We start from the raw sequence: 24,785 nt of genomic DNA on the forward strand, positions 1-24,785 counted from the left end.
TCAACCCCATTTTCAGTCACGTTTACCCCTCTACCCAAGTGGTTTTACAGAAAACAAAAAATACATGTTTCTTTATTTTCAATAGGGATAAAAAGTACTATTTTCACTTAGGTAACATCTTAAGTTTTTGAGATATACTGTAGAAATGTTCGTTTTAAAATTTCACTCCCTTTTTAGTTACCCTTAAGTGGAGTTACCAAAAACGAATTACCTATGTTTCCTTACTCTTACAGGAGATTCCAAATACGAATTTTTACGTCTCTAACATTTTAGGATTCTGAAATATACTGTAGATATAGTCTTTCTAAAAATTCACCCAATTTGTCACTCCTGTTTAACCCCCATTAATTAGATTTTCCTAAAACAAAGAATACTTGTTTCTTTATTTTCAAAGAGGATCCCAAATACCAATTTTCAGGTCTAATATCTTCTGTTTCTGAGATATATGTTTCATCATTTAAGGCATTCAACCGCTTTTCACCCTTCTTCACAGCTCCTATTGGGATTTTCCGAAAACAAAAAAATATGCGTTTCCTTACTTTAAAGGGGATTCTAAATACCAATTTTTACATCTGTACACTTTAAAAGTTTTGATATATATATATATATATATACACTCATTTTAAAAATTCACCCCCCTTTTCACCCCCCATTAATTGGATTTTCCAAAAACAAAAAGTACGTGTTTCTTTATTTTTAAAAGAGATCAAAAGTACCAATTTTCAGGTCTGTAATATCTTCAGTTCGTGAGATATAAGTACCGGTATCCTGATTAAAGGCATTCAACGCTTTTTCACCCTTTTTCACCCATCCTATTGGAATTTTACGAAAACAAAAAAATACGTATTTCCTTATTTTTAAAGATTCTAAATACCAATGTTTACATCTCTCAACTTTTAAAGTTTTGAGATATACACTTATTTTAAAATTTCACCCCCCTTTTCATCCACTTAGCGACGGAATATCCAAAAATCCTCTCTTAGCGAGCACGTACATCTTAATATAAATGTATCTCCAAAATTTCATTTCTTTTTGTCCAGTAGTTTTGGCTCGGCGGTGATGAATCAGTTAGTCAGGACAAGTTATTTTATATGTATAGTTAAGAGTTTTGTCCGTATTGCTCAGAATTTGAAAAGGATGGTATTTCTATATCATTCGTGTCCACAGTAACAAGGAAATGCACTTTTTAATTTTCCGTAATTTCTGTCTGTCTGTCTGTCTGTCTGTCTGTCTGTCTGTCTGTCTGTCTGTCTGTCTGTCTGTCTGTACACGCATCACGAGAAAACGGCTGAAGAGAATTTAATGAAAATACGTACGCGTAGTCGGGAAATAAATCGCTACAATCTAGGCCATAAATAATTTTATTCACCCTGAGTGAAATGGTAGTTTAGGGAGGGCCTGAAATTTAATTCTCAAATATTTATGTTATTAGTGGTCGTATCTTAACCAAAATCGGTATGAAGTCGGGGAATAAATTGCTATAATCTAGGCCATAAATAATTGTATTCACGCTGAGTAAAATTGTAGTTTAGGGGAAGGCCTAAAATTTAATTCTCAAGTATTTAGGTTATTAGTGGTCATTTCTTAACGAAAATCGGTAGGCGAAGTCGGAGTATAAGTCGCTACAATCTAGGCTATAAATAATTGTATTCACCCTGAGTGAAATGGTAGTTTAGGGGAGATCCTAAAATTTAATTCTCAAATATTTGTTATTAGTAGTCCTATCTTAACGAAAATCGATATGCAAAGTCGGGGAATAAATTGCTATAATCCAGGCCATAAATAATTTTATTCACGCAGAGATAAATGGTAGTTTAGGGGAAGGCCTAAAATTTAATTCTCAAATATTTATGTTTTAAGTGATTGTATCGATTTATATTACATAACTATTACATAACATAGTTTTAAATTTCCGATCATTTATGTCTTATACATCGTTACCGTATCGGCTATGATCTCACAGATATTCATGAATTTGTATTTTGGTTACTAAGTCCATATCAGCGCCGAGTCAAAAGAAAATTGTTTAAGAGAAAATGAAAATCGGTATGTGAAGTCGGAGAATAAGTCTACGCTATAAATAATTTTATAAAACGCCCTAATATCACAGAGTCGAAAGAAAACTAAATGTGAAGGCCTACAGTATAGAAAGCTCATAAAAATCTTGATCAACAATAGCATTACATTGACCATTGTTTGTGATGTGGTTTGTGTCTTCTGTTGCTACTCATTTACGATAGATAGGATTACTGCTGCGTACCGAGTATTTCTTTTAAATTTGCCTACGTCGCACCAATACAGACAGGTGTTATAGCGACGATGGGATATGAAAGGCTAGGAGTGTGAAAGAAGTGATCTTGGCCATAATTAGGATACAGCCCCAGCATTTGCGTGGTGTGAAAATGGGAAACCACGGAATACCATCTTCAGGGCTGCCGACAGTAGGGTTCGAATCCATTATCTCCCGGATGCAAGCTCACAGCTGCGCGCCCCCATCCTCACGGCCAACTCGCCCGGTCGTAGCGAGTGTAACGGCCTGCCTGAATATTGGCGGGAAGTAGCTGGAGAGTTACATAACATTGTTCTTTAGCATGCTATTCCTCTGGTTCATAAATTTTCTGATACTACTGTTATGTAACACACTGGTTCATTCATCGTAGCATTCGAGCTATTCAACCCCTACTCTGAGGCATGATTGGTTAAGCAGTGTGCATATTTAACGGAATAATCGCAGATGAGTGTTCACCGCTGTCTGCGGCTTCGTCATTCCAGCTCTGGAACTTTGGACTTCTAGATCGGCACCCTAGTAATGTTCGTTAAAAGTGAGAAAATGTGCGGTTTTTCATTTGATCGAGTATTTTATATGATATCATTGATTATAATCGCTACTTTCCTACTGACGTTTTTGTAATGACCTATGTTGACTTCAGTTAGGAAGACCACAAGGTCAGTCTGTCTGAGAATCCAGTCCCGTAGCGAAGCACGGGTACATCAGCTAGTTTTTCAAATAAATGCAAAGTATTTTCTTCTTCGCCTTCGGGGAATCGTACATTATAACAACGCTAGTATGAACTCTCTTACTCTCATCCCACCAGAGCACAACACAAACTACCAGCTTTAACAATTTCTGCCAAAAGCATTTGAAAATGAAAGAATGCAGGAATTCGTTAACCCTTAGGTACTCGCCCTCAATTTCCCCCCTTTATTACTCGCGTGGGGTCTTTAAGGCCTCCGGGAGAGTATGCATTGAAAAAATACCCTAATTACAATACAATTGCATCTTATTTCACTGCAAACACTGCATCACATTAAAAAGGATGTTTACAAGAAATAAATACACATTAAGTTCATGAAAATGTTCTTTTTCTCACATTACACACAATTCTCACATATTTTCTTCATGTGCTCCCCACAGACATGTTCCTTGCATTTTACACATCTAGTTTTTATTTTCCTGTACTTTGACCTAAAGAAAATCACGCAACTCTTTCTTGAATTGTCTGGCTCCTCTACATTTTCCCTGTCACCATCATCTGTACGTAGTCTTTTCTTGAGTTTTCTAGGCAGGCTAGGTATAGCAGCACGCACCAACATCCATGGTTTCATTAGTTCTTTCGCCAGCTCTTTCAAAAATACTCTCCTTGGGATGTTTTTCTCGTGGCTTGAATTGAATTCTCATACAACGAAAGCGTTGATACCAACCACATTGAAGAGATGATAGAAAACAACGAGTGTCCATTTGTTGTAGGGTTGGGCAGACCGGAACATTCAGTTGTTCCGCAACATTAGGAGCTTGGAGGCGGAGCGTTTCGGTACAGAGTGCCGCAACATGGGACGCGGGACTGTAACTGCATAGTAGAGAGAGAGACAACATGACATGCTCCGCGTCAGCTGGAATGTGCCTGTAACGAACGTGCTGTGTCGAAGGCGGCACTAGATAAACTAGTTGGCCTTGGCTGTGTGCAGTGGGCACTTCGGAGGCGGGGCTGTAACTACGCACTGCGCAGTAGAGAGAACTTCGAAAGGCAACATTACATGCTCCGGGCCAGCGGGACTATGCCTGTATCAGTGTATCGAACGTGCTGTGTGTACTGTGTAGTTTCTAATGGCCATGGCCAGCATAAAGCTGCACGAAACGCGAACGAACAGTTGGAAAACTGTAATTCGCGCAAAATAATCTCGTTTAAAGGCTGCGTTTAGGTCAAGATTTTTTCGGTCAATACGAAATACAGATAACACAGTTACAATGGCAGTACAGGTGTTTAAAAGTAATTAATCTAAGGATATTTCCACCAGTGAATGTATCGGCAGGTATTGTAATTAGGGCCAGGATAAAACTTCACGGCACGTGAAAAACCAGTCGAAAATCTGAAATATGCACCCAGAAATATCATGTCTAAAATGTTTTTAGGATAAGAATGTCTTCATTCATTCTGAAATACACCTGTCATAATTACACTGGCAGTAGATGTGTTTACAAATGTCACAATGTTATTTTCACTAATTAAACATATACTCGCACAATTAAAGATATATTTACCGAGCTCGATAGCTGCAGTCGCTTAAGTGCGGCCAGTATCCAGTATTCGGGAGATAGTAGGTTCGAACCCCACTGTCGGCAGCCCTGAAAATGGTTTTCCGTGGTTTCCCATTTTCACACCAGGTTGTACCTTAATTCAGGCCACGGCCGCTTCCTTCCCACTCTTAGCCCTTCCCTGTCCCATCGTCGCCATAAGACCTATCCATGTCGGTGCGACGTAAAGCAGCTAGCAATATTTACGTACACGATATTAAAGCAGAACACTAAAATACAAATTAAACAGTATATACTATACAAGGAGAATACGAAAATAAAAATTAAACACTATATTATACTGTACTAGGAGAATACGAAAATAAAAATTAAACACTATATTATACTGTACTAGGAGAACACGAAAATAAAAATTAAACACTATATACTGTACTAGGAGAACACGAAAATAAAAATTAAACACTATATACTGTACAAGGAGAGCACGAAAATAAAAATTAAGTGAAACTACCTACAAATGTTAATCTTCCAATAGGCTACAACACTTTAAATGGTGCTCAAAATGTTCACGGCATATTTGCATTCAGGAACATGATTTTAGAAACTTTGTCACTTTTCCGACGTGTACGGTTTTCTGTGATGGTCTGTCCCTGCTTTGAGAACACTCGTTCACAGGGAACTGGTGTCGCCATAATGCAAAGTCTCTTCTTCATTAAGTCGTAGAGGGCTGGCAAGGTATCTTTGTTGTCATTCCACCATTGAAGAGGATTCTCTAACCTATGCAGAAGAGGCATATTTAAATACTTATCCATCTGTATGATACTTACTGTTTTTGGATTAACAGTTGGCGCTTGAACGAGCTCTTCAACGCCTGCATCAAAGTTTTTTCCATAGTATGCTCGAAAATGATACTGTAGACCCATATGCCTGACTCTCATTTGATGAGGGCTCTTGTGTTCCACCTGATGTGTTAACAGCTGTCTGTTGGTGTGCAGTGCCAATAACGGTAGCGGCATCATTAATAAGTTTTTTCCTTTATTTCTTTAAGTTTGCTTTCATCCTTCATAAAACCATACGTGGATCTAAAAGTGTTGCTTCCCACATATTTATATTGTGGTACTTATTGCAAATTTTACTTGTCAGTTCTTCACATATCTTGCCAAGGAGTCGAGAAATGGCCGGACTGTCATATTCCACCTCTCGCAGCTGTTGGTAATGAGTTCGAAGGTTCCTACTCATCAATCCAATTTTTGAAAGGATAACGTGCTTTTCACTGCTGACTTCCCTCGTCATTTCATCGAAGCACCGAAGAATTTCAACTGATTTCTCAATTATGTACCAGTCTTCATTGTTTAAAACTTCCACAGAATTATTGTTCATTATTGCAAGAGTACTTTGTAGTGGTTCTTTGGTCTGAATCACTCTATTCATCATCTTGTATGTCGAGTTCCACCGTGTTGGACAGTCCTGCTTTAGAGTCAGAACAGGATAACCCATCTGTTTTTGAGTGCTGTGAAGTTTCTCCAAGGATTGTGGGCTGCTTTTAAAGAATTCGACAATACGTTTAACCTTCTCTCTCGTTGGCCTTATTTCTTCCAGGCTTGATTGTGCTACTAGAGTCAAACTATGCGCTAAATACGGAACGTGCCACCAGTTGCACTTCTGAACCGCACTAACCATATTTGAAGCATTATCTGTTGTGCAGGCCACGATTTTGTCCTGAAGATCCCATTCTATTACCACTTTCTTGAGTTCTTCGGCAATGTTGTCTGCTGTGTGTCTTCCTACAAACTTTGAGCAGGACAGAAGCTTTGAAGAGAGTGTGCCATCACTTTTACATATGAAATGAGCGGTAACTGCTATATAGTTTTCATTTTTCAATGAAATCCACCCATTTGTTGTAAGGGTACATATGAAGCATTTTCTGACATGTTAGCCTTGACATCTTGCAATGTTGTGTCATAGAGTTTATTCAAGAGACGAAAGTGTTTTACGGCTTGGGATACTATAATTAGGATTCAACATCGATAAAAACTTCTGAAACTCCTCAGCCTCAACTATATTGAAAGGTAAAAAATCTTTTGCAATCCATTTCAACAACTGTTCGTCAAGTTTCTCTTTCTTAGTTGTTGACATAGGCCTGGATGAATAGGCTTGTATTCTATTTTGTTTCAATCTTTGTACCTTCCCTCTGCTTAATGTGCTTAACTCGAGTGTATGATCGGACGTACCTGTTGTAGTAGTAGCAGTAGTAGTGTTGGTGGTAGATGATGATGAAACAGCTTGCATTAGCGACACAGGAAGATAGGTTTGTCCAGTTATTACTTGAACAGATGTGGCAGGCACAGGACTTGAAGCTTCAGTTGTTGCCTTTTCGTCTTCTGAGTCATGATGCACCGATAAGAAACTACTTTGATAAATGTCTGTTGTGGGATGTTTAAGTCTGAAATGTCTCGTCATTGTGCCGGTTAATTTAATTTCGTGTGGCTATTTCTAGCCGAGTGCAGCCCTTGTAAGGCAGACCCTCTGATGAGGGTGGGCGGCATCTGCCATGTGTAGGTAACTGCGTGTTATTGTGGTGGAGGATAGTGTTATGTGTGGTGTGTGAGTTGCAGGGATGTTGGGGACAGCACAAACACCCCGCCCCCGGGCCATTGGAATTAACCAATGAAGGTTAAAATCTCTGACCCGGCCGGGAATCCAACCCGGGACCCTCTGAACCGAAGGCCAGTACGCTGACCATTCAGCCAACGAGTCGGACATTGTGCCGGTTGAAGATCCCTTTGCACACAAAATAGAAAAACATATATTGTATTTCACTCTGTCGGGTTTTATTCTAGTAAAAAAGTCCCAAACAGGACACCGGTGCGACGTCATGGAAAGTTTACCGTCCTTTGTACGGTGTATATTCCTAGGCTTCAATGAAAACACACTTATAGAACAGTTGAACACAAAACAGAACACATTAAGTTATTCGCATGTACCGATTTACTACCGAAGGCCAGTGGCAGGCTGCAACGGAACTCACAGAACAAAGAGGATATGACAGAACACGGAACACTCCAACACGAGCAGCACATGGCGGGACTGGCGGCGGCACGGGCACACTGCACTTACGTCTAGCGCCTGACACTCAGGAGCCGTCATGAGCCGTCATCGGCTATATCCGCTGTCACTTGACTCATGGTGCCGAACGCATCGTGTCGTCACAGGTCCCGCTTACCTTTGATTACTTGCGAATCTCGAAGTGAAACCAATTAAACTAGTGTATTATTTAATTGTAAAATAGCCAAGTATAACTTCGTGTGCCCAGTATGTTGTACCCGTACTTCATTTTATTATACACAAGACTTTCTTTCTTATAGTGTAAGCATTCTCGAAGATCCCGCGTGAAAAGATGCTTCCAATCAGTTAACTGTAGCTTGCGGTAATAAGGTGAAGTTTGTTAAAACGTGGACTTGAGTTTCTTTCTTTCAGAATGTTCAGTTAAATCATCACTTAAGCTAGTGAAGTGTATTATTTAATTCTCTAATAGTTGTGAATAACTTGGTGGGCTCAGTATGTCAGAATGTTCTACATCCTTTAATTATAGGAAAACTTGAATTATCATTTTAAGACGAAACATTCAGGTGAAGAAGTGATATTTACAAGTCATGTAGATGTAAGTGTTTGAGAATAATATTAGCGACTTAGTTTCTCTTTAAGGTGTTAGAAATAATGAATGTGTACCTAGTAGCATTAGAACTGATTACAAATTGGGCAAGCGATAGAATTGTGAGCGTTCAATTATATCACTGAGCCTGCAATTCTGTTCACAATACACTCTGAACTCGAGGAAAGTGAAAATCATAAGTTCTGAAAAGCTCAAGCAGAGGGAGAGTGTGGTGGCTAAATATCCTGCTACGCGATCATGCACAAACTTAGCCGTTAAAAATGAAATGGCGTATGGCTTTTAGTGCCGGGAGATCCCAGGACGGGTTCGGCTCGCCAGGTGCAGGTCTTTTGATTTGACTCCCGTAGGCGACCTGCGCGTCGTGATGAGGATGAAATGATGATGAAGACAACACATACATCCAGCCCCCGTGCCAGAGAAATTAACCAAAGATGGTTAAAATTCCCGACCCTGCCGGGAATCGAACCCGGGACCCCTGTGACCAAAGGCCAGCACGCTAACTTAGCCGATGACGGCTCCTGAGTGTCAGGCGGTAGAACAAAGTGCACACGGCCGGTATCGACAGTCAGCTAGTAAGCGAAGGGGAAGGGCGCTTCTGACGGGATAGCAAGTCAATATCTCGGTCTCGCTTGAGAATGTTTCGGAGCAATTGACACTCCGTGTTCCGGAACAGCGGAACATAACGGTGCACCGGCACAGTGTCCCGAAACAGGGACATAGTGCCCAACCCTAGCCGCCACGCCAAGCACGCACTTTCAGAGGCTACTGTTGATTTAATCCGTGAGTCCTTCAAGCGGAGCCCTCTTAAGTCAATTCGACAAGCAAGTAGGCAGTTACAGTTACCTCGTTCGACAGTACGCGATGTCGTCCACAGAAGGTTGCGCCTACGGGAGTACAAACTGCAGCTTCGTCAGAAAATCAAACCTCAGGACAGGCCGCTACGGAAGGCATTCGCGGAGACAATTCTCGCAAAAATTGATGGAAACGAGGCATTCTTCGTTTCGGTCTGTTTCTCGGACGAGGCTACATTCCGTATTTCCGGCACGGTAAATACGCCTGCAATGCTACAGAACATTTGGAGAGAAGTGGAATACCTATTAGATGTCTGTCGCGCCACTAATGGTGCGCATATCGAGGTTTATTAGGTATGTAAACAAACATTTTGAGCTTCCCTACTTGTAGAAACAAAGCGAAAGTAAATATCACCACTACTTCTCAAGTTATTAAATTTGATATTATTACACCTTTAACCCGGGCACCTTGTATAACAAAAAGTTGAAGGTATAACACTAAAGAACAATAAATATTTTTTTCACATCTTCTCTTTCGCATTTACAGAAATTGCAGGAGAAAATCCTGTTTTGTGGGACTTCGTGCCACCCCTTGGTACTTCTAGGACCGAGCTCGATAGCTGCAGTCGCTTAAGTGCGGCCAGTATCCAGTATTCGGGAGATAGTAGGTTCGAACCCCACTGTCGGCAGCCCTGAAAAGGGTTTTCCGTGGTTTCCTATTTTCACACCAGGAAAATGCTGGGGCTGTACCTTAAGGCCACGGCCGCTTCCTTCCCACTCCTAGCCGTTTCCTGTCCCATCGTCGCCATAAGACCTATCTGTATCAGTGCTACGTAAAGCAACTAGCAAAAAAAAAGTCCTTCTAAGGTTAAAACATATGTTGACATATGGTATAGCAGTACTTCCAACAATGATGGTAAACTTAGTAATGAAACGTTCAGACACTAAGGATATATTGTAATAGGATTTTCCCCATTGAAGAACATGAGTATAAAAACTCAATTGACTCTAAACAATGATTTTAACCTACATGGACGAGCTTCAGTTTGGTGTAGACTGCTTGATAACAGATATCCACAGCATGAATCGGAAAGTATTGGTACAATAAAACCCGTGTGTTACAAACGAAGCTAATCCCTGCAAGTCACTATTTCTTCTGTGTAACACTATAAGTTTTGTTATACTCAAAGATCCAACGAATTGTTTCCGCAGGCAAGTACAGATTCTTGCAGAATACAATTGCATCTAAATCACTTTGAAGCACATAGACACTGATGGAACATCATATCAGTTATCATCTATCTAAATGAATTGTTTTTTCGAGGAATACGAATAGGTCCACCATTTAGAATTAGAAAGGAAAGTCTTCCCTAACCTCAGACTTACTCTCAGATGACATATGCACACTGCTGTTTTGTAGAAATATTCACGATGTATGTTCGTAATCCACTTCTCTCTTAATGTTTTATTCCTTAGAAAACCTAAGAATAGTTGCATGAAAGGCATTGCCATAGTTCGATTCAAATCCGGTTCATAACACGATCAAAACACATTCTCATATGACTGCGCATACAGTGGCCACGGATGGTATTCGTACACCTATGGAATGTGATGGAATATCATTACGGCTTACGAGCTGAAGTCAGATTTATAAACGGCATAACGACATACATCAGATATACACGCTGAACATACAAATCATTTAAAAATGTAACATGATCGGCGAGATACTGTATACGAAGTGCAGATCGTACCGCCAAGAAAGTATTCGTACAGTGCGGATGTACTGTCTTTGTGATTGGTAAAATCAGTTGTCGCACAGCTTTAGGCCGCTGTGCTTGCAGGAGTGGTTGTTATATCTTACGTCATCGCTGTGCTGTCGTTGCCGCAAGGTTATTTAGTATGGGGCGGAAGACGACGGAACTTTCATTGAGTCAACGGGGGAATATAGTGTTACTGTAAAGACAAGGTAAAAGTTATCGTCAAGTTGGAAAACCGCTCAGCATTTTATTTACTACGGTGAGTTCAATGGTTAATAAATACAAGCATAGCGGACAAACAGAAAAAAAAAGACCTGGTCCTCCAAAAGTGTTGACATCACGGGAGTGACGCAATATTGTGCATTCGGCGCGAAAAGAACCGCTCCGAAGTGCTGCACCCATCGCTACAGAACTCGCTTCAAGGTGCAACAAAACGGTGAGTGTGCAAACTATAAGGAATGTATTGCACAGTGCGGACTTGTGCAGTAGATGTCCACGAAAGAAGCCACTTATAAATGAAAGAAATAGGCAGGAATGCCTCCAGTTAGCGAAAGAGTATTGTGAAACAACAATGGCCTTTGGAACACAATTATTTTTTCTGATGAAGCGAAGTTTACACAGTTTGGAACTGATAGGAGCAGCAAGGTATGGCGGAAGCCAAACACCAAACTTAAACCTCAACACGTAATCCCCACGGTAAAACACGGAGGAGCGAATGTGATGGTTTGGGGCTGCGTGGCTGCGAATAGAGTGGGAAACCTGGCATTTATTGATGGTATGATGGATGCCAGGAAGTACATAGATGTGTTGCGCGATAATTTACACAGCAGTGCACACAAGCTTCGTCTTGAAGGGACCTCCCCCTTCCAACAGGACAATGATACTAAGCATTCTGCAATGATAACCCGCGAATGGTTGTTGTACAATGCCCGAAGAAGACTTCGCACTCTACCGCAGAGTCCAGATCTCAATCCCATAGAGAATCTGTGGGGTCCTCTTGGCAAAGAAGTGCTAAAACGCCATCCTACTAGTAAAGAACGTCTTAAAGAGATACTCTCAGATGCATGGTCCAGCACATCTTAAGAGTACACCAAACGTTTTGTTAGTTCAATGCCAAGACGTCTGAAACAAGTCATCAAAGCTAAAGGCAAGCATTTAAAATATTAAGACTGTGTTTGAACAAAGACTTCGGCAAGTGTTTGAATTATCTAGTAGTGTACGAATACTTTTTGTTGTATTAAAGGACGAGTTTATTTGTTTATTACGTTGAGCGCTGTGAATATCATAGCAATTGTACAGCAAGGTGTCTTTTCCTTATACACTCGTCTCACTGGATGTGTTTATATTAATTCATGGTGTTTAATATACAAGGTATACGTTAAAATGTTTGTGTACGAATTCTTTCTGTGGCTACTGTAATTACAGATCGTAAGGGACCACTAACACATATGAATACACTCAAATACTTATATTCTACAAAGAAACTAATATTTATCGTCAACTTTAATGAAATTATTCCGACTGAATAAGAAAACAAAAACGAATAGGCTCACCATTTTCGGTTGGAAAGATATCTTCCCTAACCACAAATTTTGGTTACACACATACTGTAGTTTGGTCTTTGACTTCGAAATTTTCCCGATGAATATTCCTTATCCATTTCTCGTAAAGATCTATCTTCAGGGAATTTAAAAGCTTCAGCAACGGTATAATTCAATCTACAACCACGAACGCAGCAGGAACGACCCATTTTGTGAAATGTTACAGCATGGCAATATAAAAACTATTATACACCAAAAATACCATCATGTACACTCCTAACAATTCACCATAATAATAAACCGTTATAGATTACTATTTTACGAAATATAATACTTTATACTTCAACAACTCGATCAAAATAACTCTTTAACAGAATGTAAACACAGATATGAACCAACCACATGTCTCAAATGTTCGGTCATGGAGGCGCAATTTTCCTCCCAATCAATAGTAGCATTAAGGTCTGATATATTGTAGTCGATCTTGGATTCACGCAGCTCTTACGCCTAGCCGTAGTGCAGTGCTGTTGCACAATAAATCGCTTTACTGTCGCTACCTTAACTTCACACGCTTTACAAAAAAATCCTCTCAGTTCTTAAGATTTCTTCACCAAACTCTACACACAATTTCTTAATTTTACACCTTCTCTGCACTTCACTTATTCATGATGGGATTCAATGCAGTACTACAAGAGCGACCACTCTGTTGAAATTCGTTGGCGTTTAAAAGAGGAAGGAGGCCTTTACTGGGCCCGTCAAGGATGAGTTGAGCGAGATATGTAATTTCCTTGTTTGATAATTGCTTCTGGGCTAAATGTATCTATTGGAGTAACTTCCTATTCATTCAGACGTCCATACGGCAGCTCTTTCTGGGAATCAGCTCTTCTAAACCTGCTACTTGTCTGTTCCGGAAAAAGAAAGAAAAATATATCTACTAGTATTTGGAAATCCTGTGTTTGAAACTCGACGCAGATGACATGTACCTTGTTAAAAACGACGCCCCAATTCAAACAAAGAAGATTGAAACATATAACCAAATCTGACCTTGCATCACTAAAATGAACAAAATATGACCAAAACAATAAAAAATGGCCGAAATGTGCATTTATATGAATCATAAAATTGCTTTAAACGGGGACACGTACCCGTTATTCACACATTATTTTACAGATTTCTGGTAGCTGCCTCTGTGGATCTGTGGTAGAGTGTCGGCCTCCGGATTCCAAGATAGCGGGTTCAAACCCGGCAGAGGTAGTCGGATTTTTGAAGGGCGGAAAAAAGTCCATTCGACACTCCGTGTCGTACGATGTCGGCATGTAAAAGATCTCTGGTGGCACATTTGGTGTTTACCCGACAAAATTCATTAAATCTCAGCCATAGAGATGCTAGTCGTTATCTACTTACTTTGGCGCTATCGTACCGCTAAATACTTGAGGCAGTCCAGTGGACCGTTTCACTTCAGAACCTTGAGTGTTTAGAGTTTTGAGAATGAGGATACAGTTGTAACACTTTCTAACAGGAGTATAAGCCCGTATTCTTCCCACTCATGTGTAGGCCAAGAGCATGGTAATGACGGAGATAACATGAAGACAGATAAGTGCAACACAAGAAAGTTACATAGTACGCCACAATATTGGCTAAGGCACACTTTTTCCGGTAAGTGGTTAGAATAAGGAGTAACATTAGTGTTCTTGAGGGCAGTGTCATGGATCGCGTGGAGGTCGGCCGTTGCCCTTCCTCTGCGGGATTGCGGTTCTAGCACGTGCATCGGATCGATGCCTACAGGGACTGTGTGGGATGGGATGCTTGCCTGCTAAATGCCATCTAGTATAACAATCACCGATTCATTCAGGCATTAGGGGAGCTGCCTGCTTTCTCTAAATCTGGGATTTCGGCCGTACGACCAGCATCTGCGCTGTGGAGTGGTAGACTGAGGAAATGAACGACTGCTTGTTAGTCTTCTAGCCGAAGAATCTCTGTTTTATACGTTGCAATGCATTTCATGTTTGTTCGATTACAAGGAATGAATTTCGTTAACTAAGAGGTTTTTACCAAATTCACCACTATAACATAAGAAAGGGAATACTTTCTCACCTGGGAGGAAAACTATTCGATAAACTGTAATTTTGCGTGCTGTTATTTCTATGCTATTTGTTTTACATTGCATCGACTCGGAGTGCTCTTACGATGACTATGGGAGAGAACATGACTAGCAAGCAAGTGACCGAGTTACTGGGAAACCACAGAAAACCATCTTCAGGTTTGCCAGTTGTGGTTTTCGAACCCACTATCTCCCGAATTCAAGCTCGCAGTTTCGCGACCCAAACTCCGTAGCAGCTCTCTCGGTACTTTTATTACTGCAGGCCAACTTACAGCACAGCTGGTAAAGTTCTCGCATCCTGTACCAAATCCTGGAGAATCAAGCTGTCCTTTTAAAAGGCTTTACTTTTTGAATTATTATTATTATTATTATTATTATTATTATTATTATTATTATTATTATTATTATTATTATTATTATTATTATTATTGCTTGACAAGAAGCTCCTCGGTTGAATGATCAACGTATTGGCCTACTGTACGGAGGATCTCGGGTTCGATTCCCGGCCGTGCTGGAGATTTTAACCGCGTGTGATTAATTTCTCTGGCTTGGGGCTGGGTGTTTTGTGTTCGTCTTAATACACACCTCTTCATATACACAAATATCAAATATCACATCAAATATCACAGAAATATGCAATAGTGAATGGATACCTCTACATAGGTTCGCAGTCAGTTGGGGCATCCGTTCGTAAAACGGCCAGATCCGAAGTGCCGATACCATGAAATTCGGAAATGGCCAGGAAGAAGAAGAAGAAGGGAGGTTAAGGGGTGGAAACCGACCTTGAGTCGAATCTATTGTTTTTTTGAAGGGTACTGTGCCGTTTAGCTCTCGTCCAAGAGTCTGCTTTCTGTCGTACGAGATGTTCAAACTTTTCCCGTAAAGTTCTATTAAACGTATGTAATCACACGGAATCGTATAACCTGTCATTACAATAGGCACAAAATACACAGTGTTCTTTAATTCAAGTGTTTAAGCACAGTCTTTTCGCCAGCGTAGCTAGGTGTCGAAATGTGAATTTTTTTATTGAGGAGAATGTTACTTTCCATCTTAATTGTTTTAAGATTACATAAAACTTTCCTGACACACATGGTATTTTATTTTTAATTTCATTAACGCGAGAAAGCCTATCAGTATAGTGCAACACAACAGTGCTGTGTAATGGTCAGTACTCTAGCGACAGATTCACTCAAAATGTCAGTTGTTTTTGAACCCGACCTTAGTCACTCAATACCAGAAAGGACTAAAAAGGGATGTTTCAGACACGTACGAGTGAAAGACAGTGACGTGGTGCGGATGTTAAATCATTATTTGAATTAAGAGTATTGTTGGGGACTAGTATTGCGCGGGTCGTCCACGGACTATAGTAGATGACCACTACTTGAGACTATCGGCTCGGAAGGTCTCGAATACCTGAATACCTGTTATTTGATAGCCACGGTGAGACTAACTTTTATACCTTGACGTCATTGGATACTTAACGGATGGGTCAGATATCATGAAAGTCATTTTCCTCTTTTTCACAACAATCGTTGGCAGCATGTTGGTGAGTATTGGGAAATAATGTCGCAAACAAGGAGAGCGATTGCTGGAAAGTTGGGGCAGTGATTTTTTCAGATGGCGTTTCATAGGGTCACCTTGCGCCTCTCCTTGTGGTTCATCCTCCTCAGTACCGAGATAACGTCCTCCAATCCATCGTACATTCGAGTCCCCCCACATTTTGAGAAGAGTTGCTTTTTGTGGATGTCGTGTACGTCCATCGTACCGGCAACATTAATCTCTTTCTTCACAAAGCCAATGTTGCTCAGCTGCCTGCTATCTGAATATGCCCTCAGTTGAGGAAGCGAGAGATCGATTAAAACAAGCTGTATTTGGACATATGATTGATCACTCTTTTTGTAAGATCTTCGCAGAATCGTTATTGATTGGAGTGAAAATTGAACTGGTTGAACGTATCCTATGAAGGATACAAACATGTATCACTGTAAGGAAATGCCGTGCGTCCACCAGTTTGTAAAACACTTGGAGATGCATGCTGTGTGTGTGAGCGCGGGTATCCTTTTTCAGGAACAGTCCAGTTGTTACGTTCACCAGCAGGACAACCACTGGATTGATTCCTTGTCCACATACTATCTGAGAGTCATACTACCCTCAGCAATCACTAGTTGACAGTTCACATTGAAGTCAATAGCTCCTTCGAACATTTGCCTGGATTTCGCCACATGTGCCTCTCGCGAATAAGATCAGCTGTCTCACACTCCATGCTACGTCGTCAGACACAATTGCGACGGTATTGAGGCCGAGACAAAACTGTAATGCTTCAGTAAAAGTGACATTGTGCCATTCGTTGGTTCAGCATGATCTTTCTAGAACTAGAGCAGCCGTACATGTCCATGTAGAGCAGACCAAGGACCAAGGGGGATGTTTTCATTCCCCTCCCCGAAGGGGAGGGGCGGGCCACCTAGAAGGTTACGCCTTCTCTCTGGCCAGGAGATTTGGCGGGGTTTGGGGATTTGATGGGGTTTGTAGTTAAGAGGGAAGTAGCTTTTGGATTTGGAGATGTGAAGGAGTTTGGCCTCTTGGCTAAGTGTGCAGTATCTGCTCTTGTGCTCTTTATTAGATTAGATACAATGGTGTTACATATTTACATTTAGAGATACAATGGTTATACATAGATACAATGGCGATTTTCATGTGGTTTACAATTTTGGTGTTATACTAGGGGTTACAATTTTAGTATATGTGATTTGGGATTAGGTTTGACTGTGGGTAAGGTGGGATGACCATGGTTGGGAGCAGGTGTGAGGTTAGGAGGTGGAGAGTGGTGGTACAGTTGTGCAGAGACAGGATGAGGTAGTGGAGGAGATCCAGTGAGGGTATGGGCTGCTGGTAGGGGCTAGAGTGGGTGAGAGGTGGGAGAGCTTGATGATATGGTGGAATTTGTGTAGGGGGTGGCCGGGGGCGGGGATGCATAGTGGCTGATGGTTGGCGGGTGGATGGGGGTGGTGAAAAAGAGGGTTCCACTCGGTGATGTTCTCCGTAGATTTGTGCTCCGTTGTTGATGAGTTGTTGTACATCTCGTTCCGATGGTAATTGCAGGCGGACCATATAGGTAGGGCCGTGGATGTTTCGGATCCTTATGGCCTTCTTCACTGGGATGCCTGCAGTGCGGAGTTCCTGAATGATGGCTCTTGTAGGGATGTCCGGGTTGATGCCTCGCAGTACACAGCTGTGGATGGACATGGAAGATGGTGGCTGCTCGGTCGGCGTTGCTCGGTCGGTGTAGTACTCTTGTTCGGATGGTGTAACCTGGTCAGCGGTATAGTCCTGCAGAGTTATGTCGGACGTTGTTTGCTGTGGACTGGGGGGTTGGTAGATGGGAGGGGGGGGGAGGGTTGATGTCATGACCGGGAAGGAGTGGCAGGGTGTGCTGGTGGTTGTTATGGTTGTGGCGTGGGTGCTGGTAGTGGTTATGATGGTTGTGGTTGTGGTTGTGATAGGGAGGGAGAGTGGCAATGGTTTTGTCTTTATTGGAGGCTCATGGAGGATGGGAATTGATTCAGGTTTGGCTTGAAGTTGGTCTAGGATGTTCTGTGGCGGTGTTATTACCACGTAGTTGTAGTTCCTGATGTTAACTCCTTGCAGTATTAGGCGTTGCACTTCTTGGTCGGTCATGACTTGTAGCAAGATGTGCTCTGAAGGTCTCTTCGTTCGGCCATCTATTACTCGAAAGGATTTTACCACTTGGACATACTGTGTTTTTAGTGCTTGCTGTATTTCTACCTCTGGGATAGAGAGATCTACCCAGGGGAGGAGTATATAGGGCATGGTATTGGGGAGGCGACTGCCAACTAGGCGTCTGCCTATTTGTGCTTTTTTGAGCTCGGCTGGGCTGCGATTAGAGACGTGGGCCACCCGGCCGAGAAAAAAAGATTGGGATGAGTGATTTGCGCACTACGGAGATCGGCGAGGAGCTGGGCGTCCGGTGAGGCTAGCCTAGTGCGGCCGGGCTGGTGTGATGTAAATGCGGGCAGCTTACGCAGCAATCATACATCACAGCGATGCGAGAGAAAGAAAACGCTTTGCAGGGAAGGCAGCAGTGACTTCTATTGTGATTACGAAGCTCTCCTCCACTACTCAGCGAAATGTTGATAGAGGTAAAATATTTAAAATACAACTCTATAATCGCAAAGAAATCTGACCTTTAAGAGATATTCCTGTTTGATTTATACTGTGCTCGATATAAACAGTCAATTTTATTGTATTATATTTATTCATCCATAGAAAACTGACAGGTTATAATCCTTTCGGTACAATCTACAAAGGTACGGGACTTTCGAGTACAAGCTGCGATTTACAGTTCCTTGGATGAAAATTACAGTATTTCAAATTAAAAACGTAAAATTTCTGTTATTCATTTACCGTCTTACTAATAAACGGTGTATAACTTTTATACAAGGTTTATACACCGTTTACGCGAAATTCGTTACTAATAAACCGTGTATAAGCCTCCTGTGTATACATCTGTTATAGTTATTCACTGAATTGCTTATACAGTCCAGGACCCTAGTATAAGCGTTGTATAGCAGCGTGTAGCGGAAAAAAAGAAACGAGCGAGCAGTTTATTTTCGTGGTATTTATTGTCGACAGTAATATAATCGTTGTAAAATATTCGACTTATCCATTTAACATTGAACACACGTTGAAAGAATGACGATAACGTTGATGATCTTCACGATATTTTAAACATAGAAGACATACGGTACCGTACACGATTCAGAGGTTATGGAAGCTAGACATCTTCGTAAAGTAAAACACTTTAAAGAGACGGAATGACAATGAATAACTATAAAAGAAATGATGGTTGGGCGTATTTTAGTGTAAAAATATGTTACAGCTTAATAGACCTTTGATATTGCGAGTTTTTTATACACTATCTGCCCCTACAAAGATCTTTCTTAATTGAGTACCTACCGTATACAAGGGGACATATTCTTTGAGATAAAAAGTGGCATAACTTGAAAACCATACGTAATATGATTTCCATACTTTGTAGTTGAATACGTAGAAATGTGATGTATAAATGCCTAATAGAAACTTTTTTGATCTAACCTTTCGTTTAGCTACAAAACAGGTTTTCCTTTCTCCTGAAAAGTAAGGATTTTGGAATGTGTACTCTTTTCAACTCGCCGGTTCAATTACAATTGCTTACGTTTTCCGAACTACCCCAGTTAGGAGCTTTTGATATTTTCTTAAGCTTTTCCATTTCTTTTTTAGCGTCCATTACACAAGCAAGCTGAAGAAATGTTGATATCAATATAAGTCAATTTCTAGCTGTCTCACGGAATGACAATGAATACGGTAACTATAAAAGAAATTATGGTTGGGCGTATGTTTGTGTAGTAAGGTGTTACTGCTTAATAGACTTTAAATTGCGAGTTTATTATACATTATCTGCCTCTACGAAGATCTTAGATCTTTCTCAAAGTTGAGTATAAAAAGGGACATATTCCTTGACATAAAAAATGGTATAAGTTGAAAACCGTACGTAATATGATTTCCATACTTTGTAGTTGAATACGTAGAAATGTGATGTATAAATGCCTAATAGAAACTTTTTTGATCTAACCTTTCGTTTAGCTACAAAACAGGTTTTCCTTTCTCCTGAAAAGTAAGGATTTTGGAATGTGTACCCTTTTCAACTCGCCGATTCAATTGCAATTGCTTACGTTTTCCGAACTACCCCAGTTAGGAGCTTTTGATATTTTCTTAAGCTTTTCCATTTCTTTTTTTAGCGTCCATTACACAAGCAAGCTGAAGAAATGTTGATATCAATATAAGTCAATTTCCAGCTGTCTCACGGAATGACAATGAATAACTATAAAAGAAATTATGGTTGGGCGTATGTTTGTGTAATAAGGTGTTACTGCTTAATAGACTTTAAATTGCGAGTTTATTATACATTATCTGCCTCTACAAATATCTTAGATCTTTCTCAAATTTGAGTATAAAAAGGGACATATTCCTTGACATAAAAAATGGTATAACTTGAAAACCGTACGTAATATGATTTCCATACTTTGTAGTTGAATACGTAGAAATGTGATGTATAAATGCCTAATAGAAACTTTTTTGATCTAACCTTTCGTTTAGCTACAAAACAGGTTTTCCTTTCTCCTGAAAAGTAAGGATTTTGGAATGTGTACCCTTTTCATCCCGCCGATTGAATTACAATTGCTTACGTTTTCCGTACTATCCAAGTTAAGAGCTATTGATCTTTTCTTAAGCCATTCCATTTCTTTTTTTGGCGATCATTACACAAGCAAGCTGAAGAAATGTTGATATCAATATAAGCGAATTTCCAGCAGTCTCACTTAGTGTTGCCACTGCCTTTTCGATATGCCGTGCTACTGTGCGACTTTCCGGAAAGTTTTGCTCGTAGATAAGCAGCAGAAGCGATCATAAAGGCGGTGAACGTGCGAAATACGTCAGTGAACTACAGGAAGAGATTCCTACTCCTTGGAACGAGTGTATACGTGCTGTGTAGTAATACAATGCGTATACCTCGTTTATTAGTAAGAAAAATGTAAAACGCTTATACAGGGTTTATTCACTGTATAACTAAACAAGAGTTAAACAACGGTATAAGGACTTTTTATTAGTAAGACCCTTAGAATACGTAATGTTATTACATAATTCAACAAGTTTAGTGATTTATTTTGCACACACTTGTAATGTTGTGTGACTTTCCCTGTTCACTCAATTTCTGAAAATAGTACCTAAAACTTATCAGGACATCGATATTTACTATCCAAGATTAATGTACAGCAACAATTTTAATGCAATTACCAAATAGATATACAGTATGCCTTTAAATATTTAACCCAACTGATTTTATTCCCGGTAAGCATGGTTCGATTCTTGGTGAGTTTATCAGATAATTTAAACCCAAACAACCACAAGCCACAGCTCCTAAACCCCGTATTATATTAGAAATCAAAAACGCTTCTTAAAATGTAATAATAAAGACTGTAATTCGTTACATACATTATAAAAATATTTGAGGTTGTAGGCCTAACCCTTAATTGTTTTTTTGTTTTTTGTTTTTTGCTGTTTGCTGTACGTCGCATCGACACAGGGAGGTCTTATGGCGACGATGGGATAGGAAAGGCCTAGGAATGGGAAGGAAGCGACCGTGGCCTTAGTTAAGATACAGCCCCAGCATTTGCCTGGCGTGAAATGGGAAACCACGGTAAACCATCATCAGGGCTGCCGACAGTGGGGTTCGAACCCACTCTCTCCCGGATGTAAGCATACAGCTGCGCGACCCTAACCGCACGGCCAACTCGCCCAGTAACTCTTTATTGTATCCGGTCAAAATACATAAACAGCAATGAACATAAATAACTTATTTCTTACTACGTAAATTGAAAATGGCGTGGATTTCTGCCCACTTTCTCTCATTATTTTCTGCCTTCATTTCAAACTCTGGGATCGCCGCAGTGATCAAGAGTGACTGGGAGAACTTCACCTAACCTTCATGGCCTGTGACGCAGCAAGCAAGTTGCTTTACGTCGCACCGACACAGATGGGTCCTATGGTGACGATGGGACAGGGAAGGGCTAGAAGTGGGAAGGAAACGACCGTGGCCTTATTTAATGTACCGGTGCAGCCCCAGCATGTGCCTGGTGTGAAAATCGGAAACCACGGAAAACCATGTCAGGGCTGCAGACAGTGGGGCTCGAACCCACTATCTTCCGAATACTGGATACTGGCCGCACTTCAGCGACTGCAGCTATCGAGCTCGGTCTGTTACGTAGCCTCAGTGTCACTGGCTGAATAGCATACGCTCATCGTCTGCCTGCCCGTCCGCTTACAGTGCTAGGCGCCCGCGGGACTGAATGCCCAGTGTGAGCATCTCTGATGTAGAGGTATGATTGGAACACTTCAGTGCACCATGAAGGGCCCGTAAGCCAACTGCAGGTATACGATGATGATGATGATGCTTGTTGTTTATAAAGGGGCCTAACATCTAGGTCATCGGCCCCAACAGGCAAACGATTGCGTATTGTATGTCGCGTAACGTGGGTTGCTACATTTGCTCGAAATTGAGCTGGTGATGTTCAGGGGTCTCTCCTGTCCATCCGGAAGATGTGTTGCTACGTCTGCTTTGCTGTGCCTCGAGTTGATCATCTGCACAGTTTCGGGTTTGCTTATAGTCGGAAAAGCATCCCTCGATCCACTGTTGTGATCGCAAATATAATGGTCAATAGTGGAAAGGTGGCAAGGAAATCATGTTGTAATACCCATTTACCTTTTATTTGAGAATGAGAACGTGATAATATACACCAATCAAATAAACCAAAACATGTTCAAACATGCGGCTTCTGTAACTGTCTGGCGATTAGGGGGGGGGGGGGCGGGCAGTCTGTCTGTCCCCCCCCGTACTCGCTTCGGCGGTACATATACTAAAAATTAGAAAGGATACAGAGAAGATTCGTAGGGCCCTGCGCAAGGATGACACGCAAAATCGTGAAGCGTTCCACATTTTTAAACAGCATTTGGTAGCTGTTTTCTTTGACTTAGAAAAGGCCTATGACACCACCTGGCGATATGATATCCTTTCAGTCCTGCATCAGTGGAGATTCCGAGGTAACTTGCCGGTACTTATTGCGAATTTCTTGTCCATTCGTCTATTCCGTGTCCGAGTAGGGAGGACATTTTCGCAATACGACGTTCAGGAAAATGGAGTCCCACAGATATCGGTTCTTAGCGTCACTCTGTTCGCGATTGCCATAAACGGTATTGTTGCTGCTGCTGGTTCAGCAGTCATACCGTCACTATATGTGGATGATTTTGCGCTGCACTATAGCTCGCGTAATATGGCAGTCGCAGAAGCTATTAGGAGAGTGGAACAGTGGACCTCCGAACAAAGACCTGTGTTGTCCACTTTTTCTCTTCACCCGCCTCCTGAACTTAGGAAATGTAGCTATTCCTGCAGTTGATACCGATTTCTTGGGCTCCTTTTCGATAGCAAATTATCGTTAAAAGTGCATTGAACTAATAAGCACTAATTAGAGGGCTGACCGCACGGTGCTCCTACGATTCTATAGGGCACATATTTTATGTTGTGTTGTATAAAAGCTTATTTCTTCAACACATTTATACAATATGTACATGAAATAGAACGAAACTTTTCTTTAAGCTTGTTGAGTTGCACACGTTTAATGTTAATATAAGGTTGTAGGCTGAGGGCCTCAATAATATTTACATTTGAGATTCCTATATACATTCAATCTTGTCTTGATGAGACAGTCTGTTCAAATGAGAGAATGTTCTTGATAGTCGAAAACTATCGGTCATGTATAATAACAAGTGTAACTTGTAGAGAGAGTTCGTATTAGCAGAATGCTAACAGGAAAAGTATAACTAGCAAGGAACTTGCGTCTAGTGTTCATATACAGGGTGAAGCGTAATTCGCGCACTCGGGCGTCGCAGCGCGACTCCTCACATGCCAGCAATAAAAAAATGTCTCTTACAAAATTTCGGCTTGCGACTATATCCGGTAGAAAACGGACGTTGAAGAGTAGCAATCTGGCAACACTGTAACCATATGTAGGGTAACTACCGCTATCGGGACGTTCTCGTCGTGCCGTACAGTTGGTGCAGTGAGTAGAGTTTTTGGTTGGCATGCAGGAGGTCGATGGTTCGATCCTGGGATGAGGAGCATTTTTTATTTGCTAATTTCCATCTGACATTACCTACTGTAATACAGTAAGACACAGTTTCTGAGGTCACATGTATCCTACATTTACAACATTTTGTAACGCTCAAACAACAAAATACCTGGTTAGACTAATAACAAATAGACAGCTGAAAAAAAACAGGTTACACATCTAGTAGATGAAGTGGTGCGAATAAATTCACGCCCACGACGTGGAAAGGGCGCCTTTCAAAGCTGGCCAATGAAAACGATTGTTCGTCCATTTCTAGGATCGTAGTATGTAAGTGCAAATGGCTTCTAGAGGACCCACTGCAATCGCTGTTGACGATTAAGATGCCAGATACCACACCACCTGGACTACATTTCATCATCATCATCTGTTTACCCTCCAGGTTCGGTTTTTCCCTCGGACTCAGCGAGGGATACCACCTCTACCGCCTCAAGGGCAGTGTCCTAGAGCTTCAGACTCTTGGTCGGGGGATACAACTGGGGAGAATGACCAGTACCTCGCCCAGGCGGCCTCACCTGCTATGCTGAACAGGGGCCTTGCGGGGATGGGGAAGATTGGAAGGGATAGACAAGGAAGAGGGAAGGAAGCGGCCGTGGCCTTAAGTTAGGTACCATCCCGGCATTTGCCTGGAGGAGAACTGGGAACCACGGA

At 41.2% G+C, this 24,785-nt stretch overlaps 1 protein-coding gene and 1 non-coding gene across 3 annotated transcripts in view; both read left to right on the forward strand.

Moving 5' to 3' along the window:
• LOC136864144 (serine/threonine-protein phosphatase 4 regulatory subunit 1) overlaps positions 1–24,785 on the forward strand; it is a 1,196,145-nt gene that overhangs the window by 675,352 nt on the left and 496,008 nt on the right. The gene's annotated exons all lie outside the window — the stretch shown is intronic.
• Positions 22,845–22,952, forward strand: LOC136865060 (U6 spliceosomal RNA). The gene has a single exon (XR_010859447.2). It is a non-coding gene; the product is annotated as a U6 spliceosomal RNA (small nuclear RNA).

The sequence above is a fragment of the Anabrus simplex genome, chromosome 2 (genome assembly GCF_040414725.1).
Source record: "Anabrus simplex isolate iqAnaSimp1 chromosome 2, ASM4041472v1, whole genome shotgun sequence".
Taxonomy (NCBI): Eukaryota; Metazoa; Arthropoda; class Insecta; order Orthoptera; family Tettigoniidae; genus Anabrus; species Anabrus simplex.